The sequence below is a fragment of the Gopherus evgoodei genome, chromosome 2 (assembly GCF_007399415.2).
Source record: "Gopherus evgoodei ecotype Sinaloan lineage chromosome 2, rGopEvg1_v1.p, whole genome shotgun sequence".
In the NCBI taxonomy this organism is placed as follows: domain Eukaryota; kingdom Metazoa; phylum Chordata; order Testudines; family Testudinidae; genus Gopherus; species Gopherus evgoodei.
The window spans coordinates 242248164-242274341 of NC_044323.1; the positions used below are offsets into that span (position 1 = coordinate 242248164).

The 26178-nt window shown below is 41.2% G+C and overlaps 1 long non-coding RNA gene across 1 annotated transcript; it reads left to right on the plus strand.

The window, feature by feature from the left end:
* The first annotated feature begins 15 nt into the window (after positions 1-15).
* LOC115646890 lies at positions 16-10536 on the plus strand. Its single transcript, XR_003999167.1, has 4 exons — positions 16-130; positions 4074-4144; positions 6578-6751; positions 10497-10536. It is a non-coding gene; the product is annotated as an uncharacterized LOC115646890 (long non-coding RNA).
* Positions 10537-26178: the final 15642 nt, after the last annotated feature.

Here is a 26178-nt window from a genome sequence, read left to right on the forward strand (position 1 = left end):
CCCAACTAAATGGGAAATGCCATCGAGCTGGGGTAGCCAGGCTCGCGCTTCCGGGGCTGACAACGCAAGCCGCTATTTAACTGACAAACCAGTCAACCAATCAGAGGAAGGAGAAAAACTGGCTAGTGCGGTGAGTGTGATAGTAAGGGACTTGCTGAGGCAGTGTGTGTAAGGCGGGGAGCGCGGTAAACTCTGGGGAGAGGGCCGGGTGCCGGGGCCTGCCCCGACTATTGCTTTAATGTGGGGTCTGTGCTTCGTTCCTTTTCCTGCCACCTTTTTAAAACGTTGTGTTTTGTAGCAACGGCCCGTCCCCGCCAAAATCACCCCCGTCCCCACCCGACCCCCTCCGGCCTCCGCCAAAATCACCCCCGTCCCCCCCCCCGACCCCCGCCAAAATCACCCCCCGTTCCCAAACCGCCCCATTCGGACCCCTCAAAATCTCCCCCGGCATCAAACTCCCTCCATCCCGTCCTAACTCTGTCTCTGCCCTGGCAAAATCACCCTCTGGCCCGGCCCAGCCCAGCCCAGCCCGGTCCTTTCCAACGCACACGACCAGCCTCACATTTGGGGTCTCTCACCACTCACTCCCCTGTCCATTCCACATCCTGTTACTGGCAGTATAAGCAAACACGTGCGTTTTGTTGCTGTCTGTGAAGCCTTATCTGCGCCCGCCCTACTAGAGAGGGGAGATGGCAACAACCAATAAAGAGGTGCTGAAGACAAGTATTTCGACACCACCACCACCCCACCTACCTAAACTTTTGATAGTATTATAAGAGCCAAGGGTCTTGATATGCCACTTTCATAGTATAATTCCCAAATCTGGACCTTAGCATCCAAAATATGGGTACTAGCATGAATTCCCCTAATAATTACCAGCTTAGATCTGATAGGCTGCCACCAATCAGGACTTAGGTAGAGCGCCTGATAGACTCTGGTCTCCCCAAACCCTTCCCTGGGGACCCCCAAGACCCAGATTCCTTGAGTCTCACAACAAAGGGAAATAAACCATTCCCTCCCCTCTCTTTACCTCCTCCCAGATCTTTCCCACCCTGGGTACTCTAGGAGATCACCGTGATTCAACTCCGTGAATCTAACAAAGAGGTAATTTACCTTTCCCTCCCTCAGGGCAATACAGATTCAAGGTTCTTGAATGTGACACAAAGAGGAAACTTATCCTTCCCTCCCCTCTGCTCTCTTTCCCTTCTCCCCACCAATTCCCTGGTGTACATAGACTCAGTTCCTTTGAGCCTTAACTAGGAGAAAAAAAAATCAAACAGGTCTTAAAGCAAAGCTTTTAATAAAAAAGAAAGAAGAAAAAAAAAGTAAAAGGTTTATCTCTGCATTTAGATGGTAAGCAGTTACAGGGTCTTTTAGCTATAGAAAATGGATAAACAGCCTTATCCAGAAAAAATACAATTTAAACTATTTCCAGCAGACTACACATTTGCAAATACAGAAAAACAATGTAAAAGCCTATATTGTCTTTCTACCTCTGTACTTACAATTGGAAACAGAAGATTAAAGAGCCTGGAGATTCATGTGGTCACTCTCAGAACCCAGAAAGAGAACAGACCAAGAACAAAGGACCCACACCCAAACTTCCCTCCACCCAGATTTGAAAGTATCTTGTCTCCTGATCGGTCCTCTGTTCAGGTGTTGCAGGTCACTGTTTGTTAACCCTTTACAGTTGAAAGAGACATTAACCCTTAGCTATCTGTTTATGACAGCCACTGAAATGCAGCCATCACTGGAGTGAATGTTTAATTGAGGCATATAATTAATCTTATTATTTATATATGGTAGCACCTTTGAATTGCAATCAAAGATTCATAGACTCTAGGACTGGAAGGGACCTCAAGAGGTCATCGAGTCCAGTCCCCTGCCCTCATGGGAGGACCAAATACTGTCTAGACCGTCCCTGATAGACATTTATCTAGATAAGGGCTTCATTGTGCTAGGTACTGTACAGACGTGTTGCAAAGAAGGCAGTCGCCATGTAAGATACTTACAAAAAGGCCTCTTTCTCCCCATCAACAAACAAAAACCAAACCAGCTATTGTGTAACATATCAGATATAGAATCAGAGAACTGGAAGAGACCTTGAGGGTCATCTAGTCCAGTCCCCTACACTCATGGCAGAACTAAGTATTATCTACATCATTCCTGACAGATCCTTGTCTAACCTGCTCTTAAAAATCTCTGATGATGGAGATTCCACAACCTCCCTAGGCAATTTATTCCAGTGCACCTTGACAGTTAGGAATTTTTTCCTAATATCCAACCTAAACTTCCCTTGCTGCAATTTAAGCCCATTGCTTCTTGTCCTATCCTCAGAGGTTAAGAAAAACATTTTTTTTCCTCCTCCTTGTAACAACCTTTTACATACTTGAAAACTATTATCATGTCCCGTCTCTGTCTTTTCTTTTCCAAACTCAACAAACCCAATTTTTTCAATCTTCCCTCATAGGTCACATTTTCTAGACTTTTAAAAATTTTTGTTTCTCTTCTCTGGACCCTCTCCAATTTGTTCACATCCTTCCTGAAATATAGCATCCAGTACTAGACACAGTACTCCAGTTGAGACCTAATCAGCGCGGAATGGAGTGGAAGAATTACTTCTCGTGTCTTACTTACAACACTCCTGCTAATACATCCAAGAAGAACGTTCACTTTTTTTGCAACAGCGTTACACTGTTGACTCATATTTAGCTTGTGGGCCACTATGACCCCCAGATCCCTTTCCGCAGTACTCCTTCCTAGGCAGTCATTTCCCATTTTGTAGGTGTGCAACTGATTGTTCCTTCCTAAGTGGAGAACTTTGCATTTGTCCTTACTGAAGTTCATCCTATTTACTTCAGACCACTACTCCAGTTTGTCCTATCCTCCAAAGCACTCGCAACCCCTCCTAGCTTGGTACTGTCTGCAAACTTTATAAGTGTACTCTGTGCCATTATCTAAATCATTGATGAACATATTGAACGGAACCACACCCAGAACTGATCCCTGTGGAACCCCACTCATTATGTCCTTCTAGTACGACTGAACCACTGATAACTACTCTCTGAGAACAGTTTTCCAACCAATTTTGTGCTCACCTTATAGTAGTTCCATCTAGTTGCATTTCCCTAGTTGTACAGTTTATGCATTCTCACTTCTATTTTCTTCTGACACACCTAATTGCTCTTCCTATCCTTCCTGGTGTGTTAGTATGGAAATCAACCTGGTAGCATGAGAAAATGTAGATCCACTGTCTAGTAATCTAACTCCAGGACACAGCATGTATGAAGATGTGTACCTAACAACTCCATTCCTGATCAGACCACTTTTACAGATTAAGTAGCTGGAACTGATTTGTACAGTTATACAAAATTTAAGGAAGAGAAGCTGTAAATTGCATTGCTGGAAACTGAAGAGTAAAGACTTACCAGTACATAAGTTACAATACTAGTCCCATCAAGAAGTAGATGGCTAATACAGTGAGATATTTTCTATTTCCAATTTGAAAAAAATTTCCACTCTCTGTCTTTCTTCAGCCATAGTTCTTGAATTGTGGTCATCTGCTGCATTTTTGAGTGTCCTTACAGAAAATGAAAATAATTAAACTCCTGATCTGTGAGATGTCCATGTAGCATATTTCAGAACGCAATAGTGCAGTCGCTTTGCTGTTAATACTCTACACACACAGCAAAGAAGCACAACTAAGGAACTGGAATTTGAGGAGGGAGTGAGGGATGGAGGGAAAAATTCAAATAAGATGCATATCTTTCATTCATGCTTAGTATTCCTTGTCACATTTCCCCTTCCCACCCCCAACACTTGAACAACATGGTCCAAAAATGCCCCCAGTCCCCATAAAAAATGCCCTAAAATGTTTGGCGTTGGTTTAAAAAAGGAAAGATTTTCTATAGATTTAATGGCCTGTAGGTTTGTCCCAATGCTGAAGAGGCCTCTGTGCTTGCCTAGTAAGTATTTTTCATAAACATTTTTAGAATATTTGACCTTAAGCATGACCTGAAGATTAATAGGTATACATTGTATAACTTTTTAAGTGGGCCTGTTTTCCCCCTCAGTGCACTTGTGACTTCTATTAAGGCTAATGGGAGTAAGGTGTGTGCCTAAAGGTTAGAAGAAACTTCCAAAGGTGTGTATTAATGATCTTATAATTGCTGAGGTGTGGCTTCTTCATATGGAAGCAAACTAATTAAAAAGTCCTATTGTATCTTGGGATAGCAACATATCTGGAATATATCATGTGTATGTTTCTTTGAGTTCTCTAATACTTAGATACTGTGGGCCAAATTAAAGGTGGAGTTTGAGCCTTAACTCTGAACTTTCTTGTTTTTAAGCGTCTTTTGTAACTTCAAAGTTGTATGTTAAGGTTTACTTTTTCAGCGTTTATCAATTACCTCTAGTCAAGGGGATAGAGTTGGTTCTTTTAAAATATATACATTGAAAAGAACAGGAGATGTAAAATGAATCAATCAAGAGGATTTAGTGGATTTGCTCCCCAAGGAAGAGCAGTTGTTGTTGTTGTTTGTACATTTATACAAAACTTAAAGAGAAAAGAAGCAGTAAATTGCAAGCAGTGAACATGATTTCTCCTCTTTCTTTTTAATGAGTTTACATAGAATACAAACAGAATACTGGTAGTAAACATATTTGGCCCTCTCAGTAGGGCATTTGAGTATTATGCATGACATATGACAAAACACATGTACTTTGAAAAAAACCAATGACATGACCTTTGGGGTATATTTGTTGTCCGTAGTGTGTTTGTGGAGTACTTGCTGCTTGACTGAAATATACCATGTGGTCTATTTGTTTGGGGGATTGTGTGCTGAGCCTAGCAGCCTGCTAGGCAAGGCTGAGAGCTTCTTAAGGAGGCTTTGATCCCTAAGCCCTTTAGCACCCATCAACCCTTAACCAGGGGGCAGGGCTACTGAGGAAGACCAGGGCTTTAAAAAGCCCTCTCCTAAGCAACCAGAGGAGCTAGCAGACAGGGGTGTTTTGCGAGGGAGTTTAGTGGGGAGCTAGATACACTTAACATTCTTTAAACTTAAGGCCAAATACAGCCCCTGATAAAAACAAAACAACAATGGAACGAGCTGCAGGAGTAAAAAGAGAATGCAGGCAGAAGTCCAGCAACAGAGTGGGGCTATCTAGTTTATTATACTCAATGCAGCATGTATGATTATCTGTCGTATGGGCAGGTTGCATATGTGTGCATTAGGAGCAAGGAGCTCCTGGCCCTCAGAGACCGTGTATGGGCTTTGGAGATCAGAGTATCTGAACTGGAGGAGCTAAAGGAGACAGGTACATGCATGAGAGTTTCTGGGACACAGTAGAATGTTCCCACCCCTGGTCTGACAGCCTATGTGCTGTTGAGGAGAATGAAAGTCTCAGGGAAGGAGAACATCCAACTGGAGTAGAGGGAAACAATCCCATAGTTGGGATCCTCCTTCCAGATGATGTGATGGTTATCCTCTCACACTAAGGATACCTCTCCAGGGGAGAGAACTCCAGTTACTGGGAAGAGAATAGTAATAGTTATGGGGAATTCAATTGTTAAACCTAGATAGGTGGGTTTGGGATGACCACAAGAATTGCATGGTGACTTGCCTGCCTGGTATGAAGGTTGTGGCTCTCTCAAGATATCTAACGTGACAGGGCAAGGCTAAATAGCTGTATTAGCCCTAGGTTAAACAAATCCCTGGGACCAGGATAAGTAAATGGCAGCTGCTCCAGGTCAATTAAGACACCTGGGGCCAATTAAGATCTTTCCAGAAGGCAGTGGAGACTGCTAGGTTGATTGGGACACCTGAAGCCAATCAGGAGCTGGCTGAAACCAGTCAAAAAGCCTCCCAGTTAGTTAGTCAGGTGTGTATGTATGTCAGGATTTGTAAGGAGTTGTGTTGTTGGAGAGACTGAGCTGTATACACCATATTAGGTACAAGGAAGGTGGCCCTGAGGTAAGGATGAAGTGGAGCTTGAGGAAGTGGGGGCTGCTGTGGGGAAGTAGCCCAGGGAATTGTATGTGTCCTGTTCCTAAAAGATCAGCTACTATAGCTGATACTATTGGGGTCCCTGGGCTGGAACCTGGAGTAGAGGTTGGGCCTGCCCCCCCCCCCTTAATCACTGAGACTGGGAGACAACAGAGACTGTGCTAGGGAGGATAGCTTCTCCTCACCTCCCTCACTGGCTTATGGTGAAAATGGCTCAGTAGACTGTGACCCTTGTCCCTAGAGAGAGAAGGGTTAAGGAGAGGATCACAGTGAGCCTCTGAGGCTAGTGAAATCTGTCAGGAAACTCAGGATCCATGAAGATGAGGATGGAACTTTGTCACACTAGATAGACTTGTGTGTAGTGCTGGGGAGAAGCCGTTGGCCGTGGAACATGTAAGTATCAATTGTGAGCCTACGCCCTATATTCTTCATAGAGATATGCTTCTGATATGAATATGACATAACTAAAATATGTTATGCAAGATGGGTCATGTGAGGTATCATTGGAAAGGTTCTGTTTTACTGAAATTCATTATCCTATTTGTATGCATATATCATTTCTGTATCTGAAGTTAGGAATATTGTTTACATTTGGGGAACATCCACCAGACAGTATGCAATCAGCCTGGATGGGCCATTTGGGAGAACAATAGGACTCTGAAGATGCTAATCTCCCACCTTCCTGAGAAGTTTCCTCGTATGCTGTGATCATGTCACGTGGTGCTGGATTACATCTTGGACTTCAGGTATTTTTCCACTAGGGGGTGAGGGAATTGCACTGAAACAAAATACTTGTACCATATGTAAATCCTATTTAAAGCAGGGAAGTGAGGTAGTCAGGTTTCTTCTCCACTGCCTTCCCACCCAAGAAGGAAGACTGCTGAAAACACCTGAAGAAACAAAGGAACTAAGCTCAAGGGGTTGGGAGGCAGGGGCTGAACCCACATGAGAAAGATCTAGCCTGTGAAAGGAATACCTGGAGATCTAAACTGCACTGCTTGCACCTTACCTTCAAGAAACTTTACAACCTACAAAATACAGCACTTAAAGTGAGAATTTGTTACTATTAACCAGTTAATTTAGTGTATTAAGCTTCATTTGTATGTTTTTTGTTTTATTTGCTCAGTAATCTGTTTTGCTATCGCTTATAATCACTTACAATTTATCCTTTGTAGTTAATAAACTTGTTTTGTTTTCTAAAACCCAGTTTGTGCAATTCATAATGAGGGTGGGATTGGGGGAGAGCTGTGCATATTTTCCTTCACATTGAGGGAAGGAGTGAATTTCATAAGCTTACACTATACAGTTTTCTGTGCAGTGCAAGATAATACAACTTTGGGTTTATACTCCAGAGACGATGTGCACTTGAATGCCTGGCAATTTCCGAGCAGAGGTGATTGTAGTGTCTGTATGATTATACAGCTGGGTTTGTTCCGACCTGTGTGTTTGCTGGAGGAGGCCAGAGAGCTTAGTTCAGCTAAACAGTGTAAGGGAGCCCAGGCTGGCGGAGGAGATAGGCTCTGAAACACCAGTACACTAGGTGGTATCCTGGAAGGGGGGGTCCAACCCACCATACCAATGACGTAGGGAAGGATAGGAGAGAGGTCCTGGAGTCCATATTTAGGCTTTTAGGCAAGATATTGAAGTCGGGACCTCCATGGTATGTCTGTCTGAACCATATGCTCCAGGCTAAACCATATGGGGAGAAGGATACCTCAGTGGTTTGAGCATTGGCCTGTTAAACCTAGAGTTGTGAGCTCAATCCGTGAGGGGGCCATTTAGGGATGGGGCAAAAATCTGTCTGGGGATTGGCCTTGCTTTGAGCAGGGGGTTGAACTAGATGACCTCCTGAGGTCCCTTCCAACCCTGATATTCTATGGTAGCTTTCTCTTAAATAGTTCAAGTTCCACATGCAGGGCCAGTTAGACAGGTAGAACTGCAGGGTCTCAATGCATGGATGAGATGATGGTGTAGGGAGGAGAGGTTTAGATTTATTAGGAACTGGGGGAACTTTTGGGAAAGGGGGAGACTATACAGGAAAGATGGGCTCCACCTAAACCAAAATGGAACCAGATTGCTGGCACATAAAATTAAAAGGTTTGTAGAGCAGTTTTTAAACTAAGGACTGGGGGAAAATTGACCGGTACAAAGGAGCGTATGGTTCAGTTAGAGACATACCTTAGGGGAGGATCTACTAATGGGGATTCTTTCCCTCCAGTTTAGGAGGGGAGGGTCTGATGAGGAAAGCCAAATGAAAAAGTCCCATTCAGTTACAGATGACTTAGACAATTATTCCATTCCAGAAAGCATTGCATAACTCGAATTTTGTGTACATTGGAAATGTATACCCATACATTATGAAAAAATTTCCGCAACTCGAAAATCTTATTTCTGGCTTATGGAACTTTTTCCGTAAGTGCGAATTTGCGTAAGTCAGGTCTTGCATAACCCGGGGAGCGTCTGTACATTATGCAATGGCAGATAAGTTAAAAAGTGACACGTTTTTAAAGTGTTTGTATACGAATGCTAGATGCCTAAATAATAAGGTGGGTGAGCTAGAATGCCTCGTATTAAATGAGGGTATTGATGTAATAGGTATCACAGAAACTTGGTGGAATGAGGATAATCAATGGGACACAGTAATACAAGGGTACAAAAATATATCGGAAGGACAGAAAAGGTCTTGCTGGTGGGGGGTGTGGCAGTATATGTGAAAGAAAGCATTAAATCAAATAAAGTAAAAATCTTGAATGAACCAAACTGTGACTTAGAATCTCTATGGCTAGCGTTTCCATGCTCAAATAATAAGAATACAGCAGTAGGGATATACTACCAGCCATCTGACAAGGATGGTGATAGTGACTGTGAAATGCTCAGGGAGATTAGAGGGGCTGTAAAAATAAAACGCCTCAATAATAATGTCAAGTATCAGAGGGGTAGCCGTGTTAGTCTGGATCTGTAAAAGCAGCCACAGGATTCTTTGCTGCTTCAATAATAATAATGGGGGATTTCAACTATTCACATATTGACTGGGTACATGACATCTCAGGATGGGATACAGAGAGAGTTTCTTGACACCTTAAATTACTACTACTTGGAGCAGCTAGTCCTGGAATCCACAAGAGGAAAGGCAATTCTTGATTTAATCCCAACTGGAGCACAGGATCTATTCCAAGAGGTGAATGTAACTGGACCACTTGGTAATAGTGACCATAATATAATTAAATGTAACATCCCTGTGGTGGGGAAAACACCACAGCAGCCTAACATGGTACCATTTAATTTCAGAAAGGGGAACTACACAAAAATGAGGAAGTTAGTTAAACAGAAATTAAAAGGTATAGTGCCAAAAGTGAAATCTCTGCAAGCTGTGTGGAAACTTTTTTTTTTTTTTTTTAAAGACACCAACTTAAATGTATACCCCAAATTTAAAAACAGAGAACCAAAAAAAAGTGCCATCATGGCTTAACAACAAAGGAAGAGGAGCAGTGAGGCAAAAAGGCATCATTTAAAAAGTGGAAGTTAAATACTAGCAAGGAAAATAGAAAGGAGCATAGACTCTGGCAAGTGAAGTATGAAAATATAATTAGGAAGGCTAAAAAAGAACTTGAAGAACAGTTAGCCAAAGACTCAAAGTAATAATAAAAATGTTTTAAGTACATCAGAAGCAGGAAGTCTGCTAAACAATCAGTGGGGCCATTGGATGATTGAGATGCTAATGGAGCACGCAAGGATGATGAGGCCATTGTGGAGAAATTAAATGAATTATTTGCTTTGATCGTCATGGCTGAGGATGTGAGGGAGATCCCTAAACATAAGCCATTCTTTTTAGGTGACAAATCTGAGAAACTGTCCCAGATTGAGGTGTCATTATCAATTTTGTTCCAAAACCTCCTCTAACAGCAATAAGTCACCAAGACCAGATGATATTCACCTAAGAGTGCTGAAGGAACTCAAATGTGAACTTGTGGAACTATTAAGTGTGGTTTGTAATCTATCATTTAAATTAGGTTCTGTACCAAATGACTGCAGGATAGCTAATGTGATGCCAATTTTTAAAAAGAGTTCCATTGGTGATCCCAGCAAGTACAGGCTGGCACGTTATTGACTTGAACTGGGACTATATAGAACATGGTTGCAACCAAGGTCATGTAGTGGCACCAAATCTGGTATAAAGGAGGTCTAGGTGTCTAAGACAAGGTTATGGTTTGCTGATTTATGATTATGCTATTTGTATGCATATATTACTTTTGTATTTAAAGTTATAAGTATTGGCTATATACTGTCTGTATTTCAAATTATGCTGTTCTTCTGTATGACACCCCAGACAAGCTGGTGTCAGCTCTGCCTAGCCTGTTTGATGGCCCATTAAGGACCATCGGCTATACAATTGACCCATTGAGAGAAGGCAAATAGGCCTTGTAACTCAGCAAAGTATGCAGGGACTTGCCCATGTGACTCCAGATTCAATTTTGCTGTAATTTTCCACAGTAAGGATAAAGATGCCTCATCTCCATCTTGTCTTCAGTCCTGCTTCATACCTCTGAAAGGACTTTGCTACAAACGGAAGCTCTACACAAAGGACTGATGACCCATCCCAGCTGTAGATGCACTCCAGAAACTTGATTTGAACTTTCAGTTTATTTCATCACTGCTGCAAGCCTGAACCAAGAACTTTGCCATTACTGTATGTACTTGATTCCATTTAACCAATTCTAGCTCTTATCTATATTTTTTCCTTTTACGAATAAACCTTTAGATTTTAGATTCTAAAAGATTGGCAACAGCGTGATGTGGGTAAGATCTGTTTTGTGGTTTTTTGTTTTTTTTCCCCCTCTTTTAAATATTGACCTGGGTCTGGGGCTTGGCCCTCTGGGATCAAGAGAAGCTCTTTTCTTTTACTGGGGTATTGGTTTTCATAACCATTTGTCCCCATAAAGAGTGGCAGTGGTGGTGATGCTGGGAAACTGGAGTGTCTAAGGGAATTGGTTTTACCCCACTGGCTAACCATAAGTCACAAAAGCAAAGTCTTCTCTATTTGGCTGGCTTGGTTTGCCTTGGTGTGCGTAGAAACCCCAGCCTTGGGCTGTAACTGTCCTGCTTTAAGCAATTTGTCCTGAATTGGCACTCTCAGTTGGGTCCTGCCAGAACCAGCATCATTACACAGTCCAATAAGCATGACTTCAGTACCAGGGAAATTGGTTGAAATTATAGTAAAGAACAGAATTGTCAGACACATAGATGAAGAAGATGATAACTTCTTAGGGAAGAGTCAACTTTTTTTGTAAAGGAAAATCATGCCTCACCAGTCTGCTAGAATTCTCTGGGGGAGTCAACAAGTATATGGACAATATATCAACTGGATCACCCATTTAAATTTTTAGAAAGCCTTTGACAAGGTCCCTCACCACAGGCTATTAAGCAAAGTAAGCTGTCATGGGATAAGAGTCCTCTCATGGATTGGCAACTGGTTAAAAGATAGGAAACAAAGGGTATAATTGGTCAGTTTTCAGACTGGAGAGAGGTATATAGTGGTGTCCCTCAGGGGTCTGTAATGGAACCAGAGGTATTCAAAATATTCATAAATGATCTGGAAAAGGGGATATACAGTGAGGTGGCAAAATTTGTAGATATAAAACTACTGAAGATAGTTAAGTCCAAAGCAGAATGTGAAGAGCTACAAAGGTATCTCACAAAACTGGATGACTGGGCAACAAAATGGCAGATGAAATTCAATGTTGATAAATGCAAAGTAATACACATTGGAAAACCTAACCCCAACTATACATATAAAATAATGGGATCTAAATTAGCTGTTACCACTCGAGAGATCTTGGCATCCTTGTGGATAGTCATCTGAAAATATCCACTCAATGTGCAGTGGCTGTCAAAAAAGCAGAATGTTGGGAATCATTAAGAAAGCGATAGTAAATATATTGCCTCTATATAAATCCATGGCACGCTCACATCTTGAATACTGTGTGCAGATGTGGTCGCCCCATCTCAAAAAAGATTCAGAAAAGGGCAACAAAAATGATTATGGGTATGGAACAGTTTCCATATGAAGAGAGGTTAATAAGATTGGGGATTTTTCATCGGGGGCGGGGGAGAGAGACGACTAAAGTAGGAAATGATAGAGGTCTATAAAATCATGACTGGTGTGGAGAAAGTAAATAAGGAAGTCACTTTTTCCTCATTTACACAAAGTAGGGATCATCAAATGAAACTAATAGGCAAAGATTTAAAACAAACAAAGTATTTCTTCACACAATGCACAGTCAACCTGTGGAACTCTTGGCCTTCACAATATCCTCTGGCAAAGACTGTAATAGAGTTCAAAAAAATAACTAGATAAATTCATGGAGGATAAGTCCATCAATGGCTATTAGCTAGGATGGGCAGGGACATGGTCCCTAGCCTCTGTTTGCCAGAAGCTGGGAATGGGCAACAGGGGATGATCACTTAATGATTACCCGTTCTGTTCATCCACTCTGTTCATCCACTCTGGGGCACCTGGCATTGGCCACTTTCAGAAGGCAGGTTATTGGGTTAGATGGACCTTTTGTTCTGACCCAATATGGCCGTACTTATGTTATGTTGTCCAAAATGAAAAGTGAGTGTATTACAAAAATGTAACAACTGAGTTCCTATGATGTTATGCTTATCTCTGTGTCATTTGTATCTGAGCTAAGATACCAATATGTTGAGTTGTTTTCTTTAAAAAAAAAAGACACACTTGCTTTTTATCATTTAGCCTATCACAATATTTTGACCAGACCCGAACCAAGCCAGTCTGAAAGTACTAAACGCAACTCAGCATCAGTGAAGTATCTGGACTGATTTTTAGACCTTCTAAAAATGACAACATTCTGAACAATATTTTTGGATAAAATTAAGAGCCTGAGTGACTTAACCTAAAAGCTTTTCTTCACTGACCAAAAAAAGTGTGGTGTGTGTGTGTGTTTTTATTTTTTTATTTTTTATTTTTTTTTACACTGGGATAACTGATGTGCTGTAAAAACATAGTGGAGACAAGGCTCTCTAGTTTTACTGGGAGGTAAACTAGGTGAAGTCAACCCTAGGTGGAGGTATAGTGCTGACTTCATCTAGCCATTTCTGGTAAATACTACAAGTGCCATGGTTTCACTTAGTTATCTCACTGTAAAATCCTATCACGTTTGCACTCTTGCTATATAAGAGCACCTTTTTAAACAGTGAAGAGAAATCTACAGCCTGTTTTGTGGTGTGTGTTTTTTTTTTTTGTTTTTTTTTATGATTTAGGTAGCTAGGAACCTTCATTTCATTGACTTTTAGTGTGACCTAAGCAGCTCCTAAGTCTCCTTGGCACGTTCTGAAAATTTTACCCCATGGTTTTGCTTCTACAGTTTTCCACCACTTAGGAAATAAACTCAGATGCAACCTTCTTCACAGAAATAGATTTGGAGTAGAAATCATATTCTTAATCTAAATTCTAGAAGTAAAGGAAGGAACTCAGGACTAGGTTGTGTTCCCCACATTTAAATTTTTTTTTTCCTGCCCTGGTTTCATCCTCTGTATTTAGGATAAGACATCTTGACTAAGTAATGGAAAGGGTCCATAGCACCTGAATTGTTGTGTTTTTTTTTATTTTATCTTTATGTGGTTCTAGTTCTTTGCTAATTAGATCAAACCAGATTTTCACTGAGACTGTAACAGTAGTGTCATCGGTCTGTAATCTGTCAAATCCCTAGTAAATCTCTTTCAATTGCTTATGTAAATGTATTCAAGGTTGGCAGTTTCCCAGGAAAAACTGGATTAGGTCAGGATACTGTTAAATACTGATTTAAACTGTGAAAGTTTTTGAAAATATTTTTTTATTAAAATATACTAATGAAAACAGACAAATATTTAGCAATTTGATGATTTTCCAGTAAAATGGCTTCATTAATTTTAATGAGAGGAAATAATAATAAAAAAAAAACCCTCCCCCAACCCCTGTATGCTATTGCCTTGACTATCTCAAACAGAAACTGAAACTTCTGAATCCAGGAACACCCTTTCTCCAGATGGAGAATTCCTGGATTCAGAAGTTTTGTTAAACTGCCAAACTGTCCAGTCCAGTAGTCCTGTCTCTTGATCTGGCTGTCTGCAGTGCAACTCCTATGATTGAACTCAGTGAGTACAGTCATTCAAGACAAAACATTTCATCATGAGCAAGATGGAAGACTAGTTGACCCAATTTATGGCTATTTTGACAAGTTTTCATGAAGATGGGAGAGACTTAGATGCAGAAATGGTAAAGAAAAAGTTAAATGGGAAGACTCCAGAGATTCCAGAACCACTGACTTTGGCTAAAAATACATGAGTATTAGAATCAGATTCTGAGGATGAAGGTACTGATAATACTGCAGTGTCATTGCCACGTACATCAAAAGGAAGCCATATACAGCTCAGCTAAAGATGAGGAGGGGGAAGTATCATGGTTTTACAACCACAAATGGCTATGTTTGTAACAAAAATCTCCAGAATTGAAACAAAGTAGACTTGAAAATTGCAGATTTTTTGTGTAATATTCCCTCTTCTGTTATAGAGCATCCAATTTTTCAATCAATTATCAGCTGCCTAAGGCCAAGCTATAAAACTCCCTGTCAAAAGAAGGTGGTAGATGAACTGTTAGATACAGTTACTGATGACTTAAAGGTGGAAGCACACAATAAATTGTGTGGAAAAGCAGTTACATTAATACAAGATGGCTGGAGAAATGTGCACAATGAGTCAGTAATAGCTAATTTTGGCTTCTCTATTGGTAGTTGATACTGGAAGCAATAAGACTAGAAAGTACTCTGCTACACTGGCAAGAGAAGCCAAGGCATTAGCAAATGAACCATTGTGTAAAGAGCTACCTGACAGACAATGAGAAAAAGATGTAAAATATGAGAAGTGATTTAGAACAAGAGGACAACGCTTTGGTTATGTATGGATTCACATCACATTGGCTAAATCTACTTGGACAAGACCTTACATCAAGTGCTTTGATGAAAGATGTTGTAGATTTACAAAAGCATTTTCGTAATTGTCATCAGCCTGAAGCCTTTGTAAAGAATGCCAAGTTCTGTAAAACCCCAAATCCCTGGGGATTCGCAAAGGAACAGTCAAATAACATGCCTGGAAACATATGTTTAAAAATTGGCCTCATTATCTCAGGATTCTGACTGACCATGAAGCAGAACTGAAGATAGTTGAGTTGTCAGTATAATTAGGGCCATGCCATTTTGGTCAATTTCAGAGTCATAGGATTTTAAAATTTGTAAATTTCATAATTTCAGATATTCTGAAATTTCATGGTGGTGTAACTGTAGGGTCCTGACCAAAACAGAGGCCCAGGAGTGGTGGGGGGACAGGGGATCACAAGACTTGTAGGGGGGTTTGCATTATTATCTCCCTTACTTCTGTGCTGCTGCTGGTGGCAGCACAGCCTTCAGAGCTGGGAGCCAGAGAATGTCACCTGCTGGCCATGAGCCCCGCACTGAAGGCATCGCCACCACCAGCAGCAGCGCAGAAGTAAGGATGGCATGATGTGGTATTGCCACCCTTACTTCTGTGCTGCCGCCTTCAGAGCTGGGTGCCTGTTGAGAAGCTGCTGCTCTCCAGCCACCCAGCTCTGAAGGCACACAGAAGTAAGGGTGGCAATACTGCGACCTCACCTACAATAACCTTGCAACCCCCCCCGACCTTTTTTGAGTTGAGACCCCAGTTTGAGAAATGCTGGTCTCCCCCGTGGAGGAAAAAGACTGAAATCTGATCTCCCCCATGAAATCTAATCTGTGATGCAGTTGTCAGGGCCGTGAACTGGTAGGGCCCTATTAATAATCAAGGGATTTACCAAGAAGCAAATAATTCGATCAGACAATTAAAATCAGTTGCTGTGAAACTTCATGCACACAACACACATTGGCCAACCTCCTTCATCCAAAATACAGAGGAAAGGAATTTGTCACCTGAACAAAAAGAAATTGCAAGGCAATGGTTACTGAGTAAAATCTTGACTCTCTCATATTTAGCTTGATTTAAAGTAGAAGAATTGCTGTATCTGAAATCCATTGTTTTCATCTGCTATCCCTTTAACATGATGGAAAAAATTGTAGAATGATGATATTCTGTCTGACTTGAGGTACAATTGCATCAGTGTCCAGCAAGTTCAGCAAGCATAGAACTAATCTTTTCAAACTTTGAATACATCCATCCAGAAATAATGTATAGGCTTCATCTATCCACTACATCAAAGTTGATTTTCTGCTACACAATTTTGAATGGCCTAGTGGACCTAGACTGGTAGTCTGCAATTCTGCATGCTTCTGATTGCTTAATGCTTCAAGCCTAAAATTTCTGGATTGTTGTTTACATATAACCAAATGTTTTGACTTCTTATTTATTAAATATTGAAAACAGAAATAAGTCCTGACATGTATAACTTCTTTGAGAAAATACTGAACCAAAATGTATACAGATATTCTGACAATCAGTTTTGTACTTATATATAGTTATGCTCACTGCAATTTTACTTTTTATTTGTGAACTAATCTCCTAGTGCTCTGTGTAATCACAATTTGAATATGTAACTAAAACTGTGCAATGTGGCAGCAATATAATGCATCAAGGACACAATTTTAAAAATAGAAAATGTCTGAAACTGGGACTAACTAGTTTTTCCTGAGTTAGGGAAAAAAATGATCTAACCAGCTAAAAAACATCTCTAGTAAATACCATGCTGTCCCTGAGTTTAGTGCCTCTTCTTAGAATCTCTTGTGTAAAACGTGTGCTATGTTTTGATCAAAGTTTTAATTGTGTAACTTGCCCATTAATTTGATTTAATTTCTGCTGTTTCCATTTTAGTAATCTAGAACTTTCCCCTCCCCATTTAAGGAAAAACAGTTATTCCTCTTCTGTATTATGCCATAGTGGTAAGTAATTCTGTTATAACCCCTCTTTTTTTTTTTTTTTCCTTTTTAAAATGAAAAGTGAAGTTAGCCTGCTTGATTCTAGTTTCTATATAGCTACTGATCCATAAAAGTAAAGTAAAAACAGGTTCATTGTATAAATGAGACCCACAATAAACTTTTAATTCCCTAATTTTATAGTTTATTTCTGTGACACTTGCTTACATAGTCTTCTGTGTGGATAAATGTGTAAACACATGCATAACAGCCTTCCAAAATTGTCATGAAAGTTGGACATAATCAGGCACAAAATTTCATTTTTGAGGGAAATGGTCTTATGTTCAAAGTGCTGGACTTGGAAGATCTGAGTTCAAATCCCAGTTTAGCCACAGATTTCCAGTGTAATCTTGGGCAGATTACTTTATCTATCTATAGTTGAGTTCTCCCTCTCTGTAAAATGGGAATAACAGTATTTCCTTTGTCTTGTTGACAGATACTATAAACTCTTTGGGGCAGGGACTGTCTCTTAGTATGTGTTTATACAGTGCCTTTCGCAATGGAGCACCAGTCTTAGTTGGGGCCAGGTGCTACTGTAATACAAATAATTCCACACTCTTAAAATGATAAATGAAAAGGCTATATTTTAATGCCTGTCTTAAAAACAAAACAAAGAATTCCAGCAAATAAAATCTGTTAACCCAAGGTGATTGCGCAAGTAGAATTTTAATGGGCTAAATTACAAAATATGTATACAATTTTCTAAATCTCAAATCAGACTGCTTTCTTGGAAATAAAAAAAAATAGTATACTGTGGAGTAGGCAACCTTTCAGAAATGGTGTACCAAGTTCACTGTAATTTAAGGTTTTGCGTGCTGGTAATACATTTTAAAGTTTTTAGAAGGTCTTTCTGTATAAATCTATATTATATAAACTATTTGTATTTAAAGTAAATAAGGTTCTTTAAAATATTCAAGAAGCTTCCTTTAAAATAAAATTAAAATGCAGATCTTATCAGTTTAGTGTGATCCTTTCCCTCGCTTTTCATTGCTGAGTTTTCCAGTGTGGGCTACAGCAGGGGGTGGCTAAAGAGCGCTGGGTCAAGGCCAGGAGCAGAGCGCTGGGTTGGCTGGCGGTACCCCAGGCCGGCAGTGGGCTGAGCGGGGCTGGCGGCTGGAACCCTAGACTAGCAGTGGGATGAGCTGCTCAGCCCACCGCTGACTCCGCTCAGTCTGCTGCTGGTCTGGGGTTCCAGCAGGGATGAAAGTAACTTAAATTTTGTTACAGGTACTGTCATATTGCAACCCCCCTCAGGGGAAGGAACTTGGGCTCGGGGTGTGAGCACTCAGGGCAGGGGAGTTGGTGTGCAGAGGGCTCAGGGCAGGGGGTGGGGAAGTGAATGATGCAGGAGTCAGGACTGGGAGCATGGGGGGTGCAGGAGGAGTCAGGGTTGGGTGGCATGAAGAACTCAGGGCAAGTGTGTAAGGGAGAAGTCCTGGGGGGCGGAGGCTTTGGGCTGGCCTGGGACAGTCCTGGTTGTAGCCAGGTTACCTGGATGGTGGATAGGTCCCTGCTCCACGCTGTTCCTGCCAAGGGAGCTATGGGTCAGCTGTGTGGGGGCACTGCATCTGCAGCAAATGGGGGATGGTAGTAGAAGACCCCTTGGCCCACTGCTCACTTCCCCTTCCTCCCAAGGGGCTGCAGCTGTGCAGTAGTGCCCTGGTATCCAGCCACAGTAGCGAGAGAAGGGCAGCAGGACAGGCTGGGATGCGGGGACACCTCCACCGTGCCTCCCATCAGCCCCTTTCACTTGCCTGACTGCCTGCTGCTTAGTCGGTGCACAGGGCTGCCAGCGCCAGCCTGCTGGAGTGTTCCAGCTGCAGCGGAGCCTCCAGCCGCAGTGGAGCACCCCAGCATCGGCTGCTCTGAGCGTGCACAATCCACCTTACTTTCACTTCTAGGTTCTGGCTGCCGTCCCCTTGCCAGTCTGGGGTTCCAGCAGCCGGCTCCTGCCAGCCAGGGTCTCAGCCACCATCTCTGCTCAGCTCGCTACTGGCCTGGGGTTCCCTTCAGCCAGGCCAGCAGCAGGCTGAGCAGGGCTGGTGGCTGGGACCTCGGTGTGCCATTAAAAATCAGCTCACATGCCACCATTGGTACGCATGTCGTAGGTTGCCGACCCCTGGTATACTATACTTAAGCCTCTGTGCATAACCTATTTGTCTTAGCCTCACAAGACAGATTACCTTGCTAAATTTCATAAGATTAAAGTTGTTCAATATCATATATATTTCATCATTATGAATTGGACCCTAAATCATAGTTTTTAACGTGGTGGTAGTTAATGCCTGATAAGGGTTCTGTGGAGTATAGTAGGTCCATTTTACAGAGGGCTTAACTGAGTCAGAGAAGGCATAACCTAATGTCACAAGGGAAATTGATGGAGTAGAGTGTAAACCCCAGACATTGTGACTCCCGTGTCTCTAATTAATAGCCTGATTTTGCAATCCTTATTTTTAGTAGTGCTCTGCATGACTTAAAGTTGTAGAATCATGCCCTTAACCCAGGGGTGGTGAAACTACAGCCTGTGGGCCACATCCGGTTTGTCAAACCATTTAATCTGGCCCTCAGCTCCTGCCAGGGAGTGAGGTCGAAGGGTTTCCCCTCTCTGGCACTTTAGCTGTGGAGTGGGGTTGAGGGCTTACCTCACTCCACACAGCTTCCAGGAAGCAGCCAGCGTGGCCCTCCTCCGGCTCCTACATAATACACAGAGGCGTGGCTAGGCGGCTCTGCACGCTGCCCTGTCCACAGGCACCGCCCCTGCAGCTCCCATTGACTGTGGTTCTCAGCCAATGGGAGTTGCAGGGGTGGTGCCTGCAGATAGGGCAGTGCATAGAGCCGCCTGGCTGCTACTCAGAGCTGGAAGAGGGACATTCTTCTGAGAGCCTCTTATGGTAAGCGCCACCTGGAGTCTGCACCCCTGAGCCCTCCACCTCCCAGTGCCCCAGTCCCCCTGCCATAGACATGATCCTACTCCTGCCCTCCAAACCCGTTGATCTCAGCCCAGAGCTCCCTCTTGTACCCCAAGCCCCACACCCCCAGCTAGAGCCCTCACTCCCCACCATGCCCCAACAGCCTGCCCCATCCCTGATCCCTCTCCTGCCCTCTGAACCCATTGGTCCCAGCCCAGAGCCCCCTCACATACCCTGAACTCCTCATTTCTGGCCCCAGCCGAGACTCCTCACCCTCAGCCAGAGTCATCACCTCCTCCCGCACCCCTATCCCCAATTTTGTGAGCATTCATGGCCCACTATACAATTTCCATACCCTGATGTGGCCCTGAGACCAAAAAGTTTGCCCACCCCTGCCTTAACCATTATTAAGTCACCCATGTGTGTTAGTATATGTAGGGTGTTTATGCACCATGGATTAATAGTTGCTTTATAAATTTTAATTTTTTTTAGCAAAAAACAAATTAAATGATAGAGAGAGATATGTGGTATGCTCAGGATTCTAACTTTTTTTTGGTAGTACCTTATATCATGACTGCTTTACTGTACTTCATTTCTTGACACCTCACAAGTGAAACAAAATTAGAAGTAATGTGTTAAGTTGAATAGGCTAGGAAATAATTAGTTTTGGTTGTGCTTTTCTACATGTTAGTGATCCAAAAATCCTCAGAAGTAAAAACAGAAATATCAAAATATCTGTGGGGGAGAGGAGAAGAACATTGTTTGGCACTGCTCTTGCTCCTTTCTTTTCTTTGTTAGTTTTGAAGCTGGAGAAGAAATTGAGTGCAACTTTTTACTCCTGTGAGTGGATTACTTTTCCCACCCTGCTGCTACCACCACTGGAAAGTATTCTTGTATAGGAAAACAGTACTTTTGAACTTCATTTTTATAAACCACTGTTGATCTCAACAAAGACAAAAGGGCTAATCCCATTTTAAATCAACATTTTTAATGCATAAAGGTTGTCTGAGCTGCTAATATATTTATAATGAAGTTACCCATTGGATGAATTAATATGTTAAAAATACTCAAATTATAATGACTTTACTATCATAGGACCAACATGGCATGATCTTCACCTCCAACTAGTTAAGGAAATCTTTGCATTTGACTGTTTGTGGGTGGGGAATGACATTCTGTTGTATTCTGACACTAACAGTAACTTAAATCACATTGACATCACATCAGAACAATGTTTTATAGCCTCTGCCAATTTAAAATCAAATTTGATGTTAGATCTGTATAGAACAACATATTTGACTGACAGGAAAGGTAGTTATATATGGATGTGATGTTCTATCCATGTATAATAAGGTTTTTGACTGACAGTTTAACAGTGGGACAATTTCTATCCCTTAGATTCCAAATGATGATTATTGTCGTACAAAAAAACACTTTTCCACTAGCTCTGCGTAGAGAACATGCATACTTTTTTTGTGCAATAACATTGAGTCTTTTGAAGTCTCAGATGGTGACAATTAATGAAGGCACTATCAGATAATTGTAATCAATGTCAAGGACTGCTATTGTGGTATGTGATGTGGAAGCCATTGGGTACATAACTCCCAGTGGACGATCGGCACAAATCTTTGACATATTCTGCATACTGGATGAAATGTCTTTGGAGAAGTGACAGAAATATTTCTTAACTTGAAGGCTTCTTATCTCTTTTCAGCTTTGCAGTTCTCTACATCACTATAAAATGCAGTTTTAATCTGAAAAATAACTATCTACATATGGTACCTCTGAATCCAACAGATGCACTCCCTATATGTTAGGTCCAACAATTCTGATTTCCACAATCTGAAGCCTAAGGTTGTTCAAGGAAAGGATAATTGGGGATGTGAAAGGTATTTAGTTCTTCGGTTTACCTGTCTCTTTTTTGTCCCTTTCCCTAGTAAATTTCTCATTCCTAGGCTTTTCACTCTTAAGTTCTTACTGTTTGTATCCTGACTGGTTCCTTACAGGATGGGGACTTTATCCTGTGAAGCAGTGACTTGGGAGTAATGGTGGATAATCAGCTGAACATGAGCTCCCAGTGTAATGTTGTGATCAAAAGGATGAATGCGATCCTGTATGTGTAAACGGGTGACTTGGTAGGAATAGGGAGATTATATGACCTCTGTATTTGGCACTGGTGCAACTGCTACTGGAATTTTGTTTCAAGTTCTGGTGTCCACAGTTCAAGTAGGGTATGAATAAATTGGAGAATGTTCAAAGAAGAGCCAGGAGAATGATTAAAGGATTGGAAGCCATGCCTTATAGCGGCAGACTCCAGAAGCACAATCTGTACAGTTTAACCTGGAGGTTAAGGAGTGACTTATTCACAGTCCATAAGTACTTATATGGAGAACAAAAATTTGATGATAAAAGGCTCCTCAGTCTAGCAAAGGTAAAACAAGACCAGTGCCTGGAAGTTGAAGCTAGACAAATTCTGACTAGAAATAAAGTGCAAATTTTTAACAATGAGAAAAATCATTGGCATAATTTACCAAGAACTATGATAGTCTATATCACAGGGAACTTTAAAATCAGATTGGATCTTTTTCTAAAAGATATGCTCTTGCTGAAACAGGAGTTAATTCATGGCAGTTCTACATCTTGTGTTATACAGGAGGTCAGACTAGCTGATCACAATTGTTCCCTTATGCTTAGTAAATATGAGCTCTGTGTTTGACTGAAGAGGTTGTTGGAGGAGTTAGAACTGTCATTTTTCCTCAGTAGAATCATTCTGATGGAGAACCCCAGAGAGAAATGGTCTAGTCATGATATTGTTGATTGTTTAGTAGTGAAGAAAGAGGTGTAGAAAGAAGATGAATTTTCCCAGGTAAGGGAGAAGCTGTTAGTCACTAATTGTGTTTAGACTTTTTTTGTGTGGCTGTACAAATTGGGAGAAGATTAGGACTAGAAACTGTTTTAACACTATTGTTTTGAAAGAATACATTTTTACTGGCTTTTATGAAAAATACAGTTCCTTGTTGAATTATAGGTTGATGAGGAAATTCACTCAACTAATCTGTCTGTTTGTGAGCCTCACACTGCTAGGTAGGTGATGTTTTAGAAGCATCTGAAGACATGAAATGAAGGATACAGACTACTCAGGAAATATTTTAATTCAACAAAATAATTACTCAAACCCATATTATATAGATTTTTATGTAATTTCTTAACTTTAAAAAAAGCAAACGGGAAAAAACCAAATTCTGTCATGTGGAAACATATTAACTCCTACATGATTCATCAGCAAGGTTTGAACTTTTCGATTCATAGCACAAACCTCTGCCACTTCAGTTACTCCTATTAACAGCTGTCCTTTTCTGCAGTGATAGGGACACCCTGGGACACATCTACATAGAATGTAGCAGGTTGCAACCCCTTTTTTGACTCCTCCAGAACCTCTTTCTGGCTGCACTTCTCACATCTCCTGATTTTCACTCACACCCCATCTGTGGCCCTACAAAGTTGTGAGACCCCCTCGTCGTCATCCTCCTGTCATTGGCCAAGATGGCCAACCATCACACCAGGAGGAGGAAACTGGCTGGTGCTCTGGGGCTGTGGGACCTATTTCCATTCCCTTGTTCAATCAAGTCTCCTTGCAGAGTTCTCTTTGCCTTTAAGAAGCAGTGGGTTCTCTAGGGGGTTCTGTGCTTGGTGTCTGCTTCCGGTTCACTAATTTCACCCTATAATTTCACCCCTTCACCCTATAATTTTGTTCCTATCCCAGTTTTTTTCATTTTTGTCTTCAGTATCCACTTTGGGAAAACCATGTACCAGGTCCACTTCTGCCCTGTAATTAAGGGGGAGGGCTTTTAGCGATGGGCAGGCTTAAGCCTGCCATTTCCCAGCAACCACAGTAAGTTCTTTATTAACTTATAGAAGCTGTCATCTTATATGTGAGCCAGCCACTAGATAATCCAGCCTATCTTGCCATCCAGGCAAGCTGTTCTATGTGATAAATGGTCACTTACAACAAAAAAGACAAAATAATCAGTGCCGGGAGACCAGTCACTCACCCAGGTCAATTTCCATTCTAGATCTCACACCAGAAACAATGCTGGTAGCCAGTAGTATAGTAAACTAACTAAAGGTTTGTTAGCTAAGAAAAAGGAATGAGAGCTACTGAGAGGTTAATGCAGGTAAAAATATATGTACAGATGAGTCACAGTATATAATTTTGAAAGGTAGCAGAGATGTAGTAATCTGCCAGTTTCCCAAAAGTCCTTTAGGGCTGCTCAGCGTAATTCTGGGGATCTCTGTCTTCTCATGCTGTTATTCTTCCGTGTTAGAATCCAAACAGGATTTTTGCTTGTGTTCATATGTATAGCTTTTTCTTGCAGACACCAAGCTGACAGGATGGCCCCCAAGTGGGTACCTTCTTTCATGATGAGAGAGGAATGCATTTAGAGAATTTGATCTTTGCTCTCTCACACAATGACTATTTGGCTTTCCATGCACAGGAATTATCACTTTCCTGTTAGTTCTTAATTTGAATTACACAAGACTTCTTTCTCATTTGATGAGTTACCTAGTTACAGGGGTAAATACAATGCTAATGTTTACTATTTCATTATATAGGGTACAAGATAAGAGAAAACAGTGCATGCAACATCTCGTCAGTTTTTTTTTAAGTTAACAGGTTTCAGTATTTATATTTATTTATTTGTTTTAACTGTTTCTGTTAGTAATGCTTACCTTTTAACTCTATATTCTGATTGTCAGGAAAACCTCTCTTCCATCCTACTCACCATTTGAGAGACAGAAAGGGAAAATCACTTTATAGTGACACTTGGGAGGAATGGAGATGTATCTGTCTTAATGTATAAAGTATTATACTCCAATTTGCCTATAAAATAAGAAAAACAAGTTAATTTAAAACAAATCTGCATACCCACCAAATCTTGGCTCTTACCTAAGACAGTCAAAATTAGACTCTTTTTTTTTTTCCATTGAACTAAAAGGGAAAGAATTTCTTTCCAGCACAGTTTTTTTCCTCAGGCAAGATAATTGTCTGTATGAAGTAAGATGACAAACATCCATTGCCATGGAAATATTAGAAAATATTATATTTAAAACAAATATTTGTGAGGTATGATTTGTTTTAATAATTATTTTCATAATCTTTTGATAGGCACAGGTTTTCAACCTTGAGGATTACAAACAGATTTTGGGAGGTTGAACCACTCTCCTTTCTTTATGGCTAGATAGAAGGAGCATCTTAAACCTTTTTTCTGTTCTTATTTGAGGTCTTGTTACATAGAAGGTAGAGAACCATTGCACTAGAGAATTGGCTCCAAAATGGAACATCGAGCTAATCTAGCACAGTTGACCTCCTGCAGTAGAGTTTTCTTTCAAGGAAATTGAGGTTGAAGAAACTATTAACGATGTATTCTGGAACCTTTAGTAAAGACCAGCTGAATGTTATTCATCTGTGCTGCATTTGTTGCTGTTATTTATTTAGGTATTATTTGTGTTACCATAGTGCTTGGGAACCAGTCATGGACAAGAATCCCATTGTGCTAGCTGCTGTACGTACATAGAATAAAAAAAGGTAATCCCTGCCCTGAAGAGCTTACAATCTAAATTTTAAGACAAGAGACAGCAGATGGCTACAGACCAAAAAAGGTGCAATACAAGGAAAAAGTGAGACAACATAGGTCAGCATGATAGGTCGTGGTGTCAGCACACCAGTGATCTAACCATTGTTAAGGGTTTTTTTGGTATGTGTCATGGCAAAGGAGAGATTTGAAGGAGGATAATGAGGTAGTTTTGCAGATGTTTACAGAGAGCTCCTCCCATGACGGGGAGCATGGGAGAAAGCACCAAGGTACTAGGTTGAAAATTTAATAAGCAGGTGATGGAGGCTATATTGGCTAGTCAGAGGCAAAGATTGATGTTTTGCGAATGACAGCAGATAGGCTGTGAAAGGCCTTGAAGGTGAAGACAGATGGCTTATGTTTGATGTGATAGAGAAGGGGGGAGTCAGTGGAGGAATTCAAAGAGAGGAGTGATGTGGTCAAAGACAAGCTAGAGAGTATCTATTTGGAATGCAAAGATCAATCTGGGCACAATTGTAGGTGTCAAGACCAATGAAAAGGACATTGAGATGTGAGATGATGAGAGCCTGGATGAGAGTTTGAACTGTGTGGATGGATAGGAAAGGCTGTATCTTAGAGATTTTATGCTGAAAAACTTGGCAAGATTTAGACATAGTGCTCAAATGCAGGCTAAGAGAGAGGTGCAAGTCAAAGATGA